This window comes from Manacus vitellinus, unplaced genomic scaffold (assembly GCF_001715985.3).
Source record: "Manacus vitellinus isolate BGI_N305 unplaced genomic scaffold, ASM171598v3 scaffold_1_pilon, whole genome shotgun sequence".
NCBI lineage: Eukaryota > Metazoa > Chordata > Aves > Passeriformes > Pipridae > Manacus > Manacus vitellinus.
Window position 1 is genome coordinate 36,421,046 of NW_021939396.1, and position 9,992 is coordinate 36,431,037.

The 9,992-nt window shown below is 40.3% G+C and overlaps 1 protein-coding gene across 5 annotated transcripts in view; it reads right to left on the bottom strand.

Annotated features, from left to right (window-relative positions):
• The window catches only part of CHD7 (chromodomain helicase DNA binding protein 7), a 128,292-nt gene extending 118,770 nt beyond the window's left edge, over positions 1-9,522 (bottom strand). For all 5 annotated transcript variants that reach the window (XM_018079987.3, XM_018079974.3, XM_018079980.3 and 2 more), the window contains exon 1: positions 9,437-9,522. The gene's annotated coding sequence lies outside the window, so the exon portion shown is untranslated. The remainder of the gene's footprint in view (positions 1-9,436) is intronic.
• Between the last annotated feature and the right edge of the window lie 470 nt (positions 9,523-9,992).

The following is a 9,992-nucleotide window of genomic DNA, read 5'->3' on the forward strand; positions in this document are numbered from 1 at the left end:
CCTGCTAAGAATCCCCTTTCTGTCACACTGCAGGCAATTTACACAAGTAACTTGACAAAACAGCCAAGGCTATTCAGAAAGCTAGCAGCTTCTCATGCCACATTTCTGGTACACTGAGTCACCTCAAGCTGGCAGGTGGATTGAGCAGAAGCTGCAGTCAGAATCCCTGATTTTTTTGTAAGGTGTTCATTCCTCTACTGAGCTACACAGTATCAACTGTCCATTTTTCTCTCTGGAGAGTAGCAAAAGACGGTACTACAGGAGCGACTTGCAATGTACTTTTTTCACCAATTTTAACAAGTAGGAGTGCATTCATTTCATTATCAGAAAGCTTTAGACTATGACAGAAAGTAACAGTCTCAGCCACCAAACTCTCTTACCAAACTCTTATTCCATCTCAAACCAGGAGGAATAAGGTAAATACTTGGGATAAAACTCTGAATAAGGGAATCCACTGAATTACTGACTGATGAAACTTAATGACATTGAAACAACACTGACTTGATAAAATTTGATAAACCTAACAGAGAACTTCAAAGTTGCCAAAAAAACCCAAACAACAAACAAACCACAAAACACTTGTGAATAAGTTGTTTCAAAGATTAAATACTTCACATTTGAAATAGCAGACAAGATATTTATATATTAGTAAATCTTTAAGGCTTTTGTTCTCCTACCTCAAGAAGAAAACTCATTTCTGGGCAGTAGCTTATTAATTCTAACAAATTGTTTATAGCATGCAATCCATAGCACCACCAGAATAAACAAATTTTAATATCAATTTGAACTCAGGCCAGCACATTTTTCTTTTGGTGTCCTTTGCTTCACAGATGATTACTCCATTTCTCTTTCTCCCATGAAGGTTCCCAGGCAACTGATCCAATCCACTTGCTCACTGCCACCAAAATGAAAAGATGAAAAGCGCTTGCTGCTCTCCAAGCCAGCGGCCCCCCTCGTCCTAAGTACCAGCTCTGGTGTTCATCAGATCCTTTTATGAGCCAGTTTGATTCATTACAACAGCAAAATGCTCTCCATTTTACAGAGTTATTTTTCTGCCATTTTGGTAAACTAAAGTGGCTCACAGAAGGACCTGACAAGCACTGCTGCCAAAAGAAAGTAGCAGAGCCATGTGGTTGTGAGGAAGGGTGCAGGAGGACAAAGGCAGAGAGGAGACTTCTTCTTTCAGAACAAGGTCTGGTTAAATTAGCTCATTACATTTCTTAAACTGTACTCTGACTTACAAATGATTAGATGGACCATAAAATGGTATTCAACAGCTTCCAGCTATCTTTCGGGCTACAAAAAACTTATTGTACAAGAATACATGGTAATATGTATTCTTCCACAGATTTAAGTATTACACTCCATCAGAAGGAAATAAAAAGTTCTTACAAATGTAGTATCAAGATAAGGATAACAACTGGAAGAGGAAGGTAAAGAAAGCTTGGCATATTTCACCCTAGTTTTATGCTGGTTTTGTTTGCTGGTGGGTTTTTAATAAAAAAAGCCTTGGGAACATGACCACCAATCTCAATAAGCATTATGATGGAGAAACAAGTGTTTCTGAGAAGCAAAATACAGCAAGAACTTTGCCTTTTCTGCTGAAGTTGTCACCAGTTTCCAAAGTGAAGCTATTAGAGGATGGCTGATGTGCCTAAGAGAAAGAACCTGGATGGAGACAGTTGAGCCAACAGGTGCTGTAGATGCCTAGTCACCAGGTTTTCTGCCCAGAGATTTCTCTTCATGTATCAGTCTGCCTCCTATGTGGTGGACTGCCTGCTGTGGATGCGCCATTTCGCTAGAGACACAAGAAGTCAACATGTATCAAATGTATCACTCCCATGGCCAAATTGAATTAATGACAGCAGCACATGGGACAGCTCAGCTGCTGGAGTCCTTACCTTGCTATTCAAAGTCCACTGCCTACCTGGAGGCACCTCGAAAGAGAAACAGCTCCTTTCAATATGCACTGAAGAGAAGAAGCACCCTGCCCCAAAACACTACCATCATCACACCTCAAATTAGAGAAAGGGTTTTCAGCCTTCCTGACCCTACCAGCTTCCTACCAAAAATCTTAATGTTGGGCAGCCACAGAGAACACCACGAATCTCCATGTGACAGAGAGACAGAGGCACAGAGAGGAAGACAGCAGCAGATCCCAGAAGCCCCACCAGGGATAAAAATCAGGCACACAGCCTGCATCCCAGCTGACACTAATATCCACCTCCAAGAGCCCCTCCTAGTCCAGTTCCTCACACGACAAAAATTCGCATTGCCCAACCAGCCCCATACTGCACAGTCCAGTTGTGCCACTGGTCATGCGACAATCTCAGCAGGGAAATCACACATGAACCACTGACAAACCAAAGGTCATCCATCCTTCATCCAGAGAGGCAGGCAGAAAGTCAGGCATTCTGGTTTCCTTTCTTTTAGGAGAGGAGGCAGAGAAAGAAGAAGAGAAATATATCAAGGAGATTAATCTGTGTTATGGAAATTTCTTATCAGAAGAGCAATGGAAGCAATTCCTTTCACCTGCCATCTTTTCTGTAGCCATGGTTTTCTTTTTTAGCCCCCCCAAAATTAAGTAGTCATGGTTTGGGCAGGGGGCAGCCAAGGCATCTGAGGCATTAACTTTCTTCCTTGAGAACTCACCATTCAAGAACTCAGTCACCTTAACCACAGCATTTCCCTAATTCTAACCATGGTAAGTGAAAAGTCACACAAACACCCCCCCTTCCATTTTTCTTTTTTCAGTGCAACATCTTGACTTCTAAGACTACTACCTACTACAATTATTGCACCCAAGCAGTAAAACATGTTTCTGTTCTAGCAGTGCCTGTAAGAAGCTAATTCTTCCAAGAGCCATGCCATTTCCTTCTGCATGGCTGCCACAAGGTTCAAATCCTGTTTAACACACCCAAGTGCATTCAGTAAGAGTCACTTCTGTGAGAGAAGGCGGCATGGGCTGGGGAGTACTGCAGAACTGAAGGAAAGGAGAAATGCAGGTGAAACTGAGGCGGGGTTTTTTCAGTAACCTCTGTGAAGGTTACAATAGAATTAAAGAACCACATGTAACTGCCTTCACTTGCTTCTGTACAAAAAAAAAACCAAACAAAAATGACAATGTACCTTTGCAGAGATCAAGACAGAAAGGGGGGGAAGTGAAGCTGAAGCCTGCTTATTCACTTCCCTACCAATGAAAGAATGATGATTAAAGTAAGGATGAGTGAGGCTGTACCCCACTTACAGAGCCGACTGAATGCAAAGCACAGCAGACATCTCGCAGCGGTACTGATAAATAAACTGAATTACTTAGCAGGTCTCTCCCAGACTTACAACCTGAGGCAGTCCAGAAACCCCTATTTAACTCACTTTCTGAATGATTCCTTCCTAAATCAAGAGAGATATTAAATTGCTCACTATAAACTCTCAGTTTAATTCTTCACGGTTAAAACAACTCGAGGCAAGAATTACACTTAGAGTCCCCTCATCAGAGTTTAAAGGAATCTCTGAACTCACATAGGCTATGGCTACTATGTCAGAGGGCCTTCCTTTAAGTCATCCTCACACAACTACATCACCCTGTGAAGCCTGCCTGATCTTCCCAGGAACTAGAAACATAGTCCCTGTACCTCTCAAACCAAGAACCGGAGATGACAACCTGCCTGTTTTTTGCCTTGCAATAAATCACCAAATCCAATAAGCAGCTACTCCACTCCAAAGGCAGTGCAAACCAGAGCACACTCTCAAAAAGCCATAGGGCTTGCCTAAATATATGCCAGACAGTTGAGACAAAAAAAGAAATAAAATCACATTCTTAAATCTTATTTCAAACCAATAACTGAAGTTATGGTTGTTTAGGTATTTCTTACCCCACATGACCAAACAATGCACATTCAAATACAGAACTACAAGCAGCAAGATACTTGATTTCTGGACTTCAGATAAGCTCTCCTGTCCAGGAAGAGGTAAGACTGTAAAAGCATTTGATACATCCTAAATGACTAATTAAGATGCATCTTTGAAATTTACCAGTCTCTCACCTACGTGCAGTTTTATCTCAGCCTTATCAGAGTGATTTTTGAACATCTGTTAGCCTCAACATTACCCTCCTTTGCTCAATCCTCCTCCTATCAAGCATTAGAAATGAAGTCAGTTGTATCACCTTTTTGGCTGCTGATCTTCAACTTGAAGAAATACTAAACTGCTATTCTCTACAGTACAGACTGCCACACACTTTCCTGCAAGATAATTCACCAAGTAGCATTTCAGCTTTGGACTTCAATCTCAACAGCTACATTGATGGATCTTCTTTGAAGCAAAGAATGTTTTCTTGTAAGCTGTCATCAACTCGGACTTCCCACTTATTAGCTCACCCAAGTTAATACCAAAGACTTGAACTGAATTTCTCAGTTTCTGTCATGTAAGAGTTGTTTCACATTTCTCCCAGAACAGCACTACCTCAATGCTTTCTATGAAGACTTTCTCCTTGTTTTGTCCTATTACTGATGTCTAAACTTCTAAAATCTCAGCTCTCAGTTCAGTTTTAGTTCATTTTCCCCTGAATTCTCTCTCAAAGAATAACCAGTATTCTTTCGCACCTAAAGATTACCCATTTAACAAATCCTGTTTACCCTGTAAATAAATCCACAGGCTTCCTTTTTTAAGGTCGAGGACAAAAGTGCCTTTATTAAAATCTTCCTTGGACTTGCTCCATGTTCTGATCTGCTGTATCAGTGGTCACATAATTGTTGGTCTCCAAAGTGCCCCTATTTCCCTTCAGAAACATCACAATCCCCCAGGAGCTCCCCCCCACATCCCAAATTTCTGTTTGGCAAGGGATAGCCCACAGTGGCTATGTCCATTTCAAAGCTGTCATGGGATTTGACCCTCCCCACGCACAACTGCTCGGTGCACATAGCAAGAGAAACCATTACAGCTACATGTCTTAATTGTTAAAAGATGGGATAATGTCATTGTCACAAAAACAAAACCTGAAACGAGAGGCCTTTCCTATTCAAGAGGTCATGAAGAACTTTTGGAAAGCTGTCAGCAGGCTGCAGTAGCCCTCTGCTCTGGTTCTCCACTGCTGACCATCTCCTTGCCAGGACAGCATCCAGGCTAATGCGAGACTTCATCAGGCTTTGGTGCAGCCAGCCAGCCAGCCAGCTTTTCCCACATCAACAAAAGCATCCTCCATGCTTTGGGTAGAAAGCAGCATTATTAGGAGTTGAAACGCATGTTTATTTTGTAACATATCCTAATTATCTCGGGCTGGCAAGAAAACACAACTCTGCTAACCAAACAGAGAGCAATATGAATTGGAAAGAAGATTAAAAACTCAACAGGAAAGGCACAATCTAAAGAGGAAAAAAAAAATCTATAGGAAAGCTGGAGGGGGGGGAGCAGGCAGGAAAGAAAAATAAAAGTTTTAGTTTTTAGAGCAGAACTGGCTTTGCTGCACAAAAGAAATCATATTTTGTACATCTGATGTACACTTCTACAAAATGTTTTAAGAAGTTATGCCTATTTTGTAGACAGCAAACAAAATAAACTGTAGGGTGGTCAATTTCTTTCAAAAATCACAAAGAAAAAATTTTAAAGCCAGCTACCTGTTGAAGTTCTAGCAGTAAACAGAAAGCTCAACTGAATAGCTTAAAAAGTGGCTCAAAGACATTAAAATAAAGTGCTTCCAAAACTAGCCAGCATTGAATTCTCCACATGCCAGCTAATCACAGGCAGGTAAGTTGCTGCGCTGCTCAACACAATCACCAGCCCATATTTAAATGAGACCTGAACAGAATAACCTCTAGAACCAGGGCCATATATGTTGAATTTAATCTTCCCCTCAGAACCATTAGGAAGACAGCAAATATTTTGGCTGCAATGACTTTTTCCAGACAATTGATTCCCAAAGTTATTTATTCCCCACCATTCCCCTCAAGGCCCTGTCATCACAGCAACTGTCTATGTCAGAGGAAGGTTGGACTCAGCTCCCACGAAAGCCAAGCAAAACCACACCCAAAATAGCTATATAGGTCACTACAAAGCAAAGCAAGCCCTACATCATGCCAGCAAGGGCTTCTGGTTAGTTCCCATATGCCAATAAGCTTTTAAAATAACGTGTTACAAGCTCTACTAATACAGTATCTTATTTGATAATTAGCACTTTTATTGAATTACAACTTTTAAAAGAAAATGTTTAAATTAAGTTATATCTCTGCTTTCCTTTCCCCCCCCCCTCTTTTTAAGGAGAATTCATGTAGTGTAACGGCAGCAAAATAACCAGGACGTTTAGAAACTGCTCCAGAGCAGCATCCAGAGAACCCAACTGGCAGCATGAAGACCTTTAGTTTTGGCTTGGCTTCTTCTAGGTGCATGTTTACATCTTTGAAAATGTTGGAAGCTAAGAGCTAATCAGCTTTTGTATACTTAAGAATACCCTTAAGAGCTTTGTTGTCATATTTGGGCTCTTGGAGCATGTTCTTTAGGTCACAGCCTCCTTTTTATTTTTTGCATCATGCCTTCCAACCAAGGAGTTTTCCAAGGAAGAATTTTAATGTGGAACTACAACGTGGTATTTCCATGACTGCTGATCTTGGGTAAGATACGAAACACTGCAAGGTACAGTTTGATTCTGCAGGCAGAAAAAAATCAGGAGAAAAACTCTTCCATCAGGTTTCAGTATTTTGTCAGAACCCTAATACAAACATTGGATGTTTCTGCATATTGTACCTCACCCCCTCCTCTGAAAGAGTTGAAAAAATAAATTGTAGTTGGAGTTTCCCTTTGCCTTTTTATCACTGCTACAATGTAGACAATATTTGAGACTTTCTTCCATTAAAATCCAGTGGTTTGTATTTGTACAAACAAGCTATTCATGGAAACACAAAGTATGAGAAACGATGGATTTGATGTCTGTCTTAATGATGAAGCTAAATTGATGCAGTAAATTAATACAATAACTTTTCTGTTGGAAAAGTGAAATCTAAAGCCTTACCTACACACAAAAGACTCATTTGTCAGAAAGACAGTTTAATTATTTACTAAAATTTGCCATTTTCTCATGTATACAGGGAATATTAAAGTAACATAAAAGTATCACCCATGTTACTTATGGGCACCAGTTAACCAGCTCATAAATCTGAGTAGTTAGTGATTTGTTCACAGCAAATACATAAGGGTTTGGAAGTCAGGATTTAAGGGAACTGGGGAAGGAAGACGGTCAGATACACACACCTCTTGTCACACGGTTGCCTGTATCCTTGCTAGTCAGAAAATTTCTCTGAATAACACCAGATTCACAAGAGCAAATACTGACCATCAGGTTCTAAAGGCCTTCCCTCTGAAAATTAATGTAAAAATGAGTGGGAAATAAAGGATAGAGGTAAGGGTGCAGGATTCAAGGAAACACATGTTTATTTCCACCCTCTTTCTTTCTGGTTACTTTTTCCTCCTCCTCCCACCTTTAACAACCTTTACCTATCATGCCATATGCCTCAAACAAAACCCCAAACAGCCACCTGTTATAGGATGCCATAAATATGGCAAACCACAGAGCCTCACTGCCACACTTCAGTAGTCTTGGAAAACCTGAGAAGTCCCTGTCACTGAGGCCTTTACAGAAAAATCACACCTGGGCTGGCTTTGTTTGTTTCTTAAGGTTTTGCTGTATCCTTTTGCTGCAGGTTCTCCTCCAGCGAAGGGCCTAGGCCATGTCCTGCCTGCACAGCTGCCATCCATGGGGCACAGACCTGCCAGGGCAGCACAGGCCCGCCAACCACAACACCCACCCACCCATGCCAAGCCTGGACCAAGCAGACCATCCCCTTCTTCAGCACACTGCTTGCAGCTTCACCATCGGCCTGTTTCACCTTGACTTGCAAATAACTCATTTTACATCTTATAAAACTCCTAATATTATTTGAGCGTTAACGGCAAATACGGTGAACATTCATCAAAATCTTTTCAGTTCAAAACAGCAAATAACTTGTGTGAAAAAAAAGCTACACTCAGGTTAACTGACCCCTCTACACAGATCGGGAAGCCTTTACAGTGTTCTTTTGACCCAAGGCTTCAGGTTTCTACATTAACCACATAAAAAAAAATTTGGTCATAACTCAAATCTCCCACCACTGTACAGAGTTTTGATTGCAGTAGAGACTATTCTGCTATACTTCATTTTTACTGATATTCCTTAAACCCTGTTATTTTCCTAAAAGGACGGCGTGATCCTTGCCTATGATCAAAACTTTCCTTCATTACCGAAGAGGCAATAGAATCATCTGAGGTTTCAAATACGAGGTTTTTTTCCACTGTTTAAATAACTTAGCCAGGATTTACAAGTAATAACAGAAATATCATTACATTGTTAAATATTTAGTAAGATATTTGGTCAAATACAATTATCCAATTAGTATCAGTGAATCACTAATTCAGTTAAACATGCAATCACAAGCATTTAATGCTCTTCTAAGAGCCTGTGCGACAGCTTTAATAATGATCTTTATAAATTTCTTACTAAAAAAGCAAGTTCAAAAGAGACTGAAAATAAGCAGTTCAGGTTAAAAGAAAGGCAAGACAAGGGGATGTGTCAATCTATGGCATTTTCCAGTGCTTTAGTGGGGAAAATTTTGTTTTGTAAAACTGTTTCAGACTTCAACTTATGTCTCTCAGCAAAAACAATCACTTCTTCCAAGCAGTTGTGGTTTTATCCTAGAGGAAAATAGCACATTATCAAAAGGATCTCTGTGAAACCCTGAGAACATTTACAACACCAAACAAGAAGAAACAAGCAATACTCCTTGCTTTTAGTAACTGGAGATAGGAAAATATATGGAATGTAATTGTTCTAATCACCTGTTACAAACCTCAGAAACAAACGGTTAATATTCCCCCGGACTGCATCTTATTTTAAAAGGCATTACTAGAATTTTTGCGCTGTTGTTATAAATGCAGCCCTCTTGGAAGGAGTTCTGTCTAACTATCCCCTTACCGGTAAGTTTGTCAGCAACCCGGACGTCTAAAATGTGGTTTATGCTGAGCAATGCAATTTTTTCTTTTTCCTTTTTTTAATGAGGAAACAAAAAAGTATTGGAAACTTTCACGATAGAAACTAGAGAGCTTCTAAGTTCCTCTCTTAGCAGCGCCCAGCAATGGAGAGGAGAGTGTTCTGCAAACGTGCCCCAAGCACCCAGCTACATTTAGCTTTCAGCCTTTTTATTATCATTGTCAATGAATGGGCCCCAGTCAAATTAAAGCTGCCATTTTAGGTTAAAGACTAGAGAGCCTCTGTTGTGCAACAGCGAGACAAAAACACTCCAAGCGACAGATGCAGCACTCTCATTGGAAAACAACGGATTTCAACTTCTACCAGAAAAAAAAAAAAAAAATTACGGATCATGCTTTTTAATATGAATTATATATTGATACTCACACATTACCGCAAACTAACGGGATTTATAATTGGGATAAATCAGCTACCCATGCTGCTAAGGTCATAGTCATTAAGATTTTTTTGCCGTCGTTAGAATGGATGATCTGTGAGGAAATGAACAGAAACATTTTTTGTTCAACTTGCTTGTTTGTATCTCCACTAGTCCCGTATACCACGAGAAAAGAAAAAGGGAAAAGAGGAAAAAAAAAGGGGAAAAAAAAGGCTAACACATTATCCCGAAAGCCATCTTCCAGGATAAACACAGCCCGCGATCTGCTTTGATGAGAGTAAAAATCGAGACGAACATCGATACAGAAACAAACTTATCGCACCAAGGTTATTCGGATATTCCCGGAGTCAAACACCCGCGGAAGGAAGCCCGACTGGCTGGGGAAATAAAAAAAAGAGGGGGGGAAAAAAAGAGAAAAAAAAAAAAGAAAATAAAAGAATAAAGCTTCTTGGAAATTAAAAAATCGCCCTTTTCTGTAGTGGGGAGGCACGCTCAGCCCCTTCCCAAACGAAAACAAAGGCAGAAAGTGGGTAAGTGCGGGAGAGT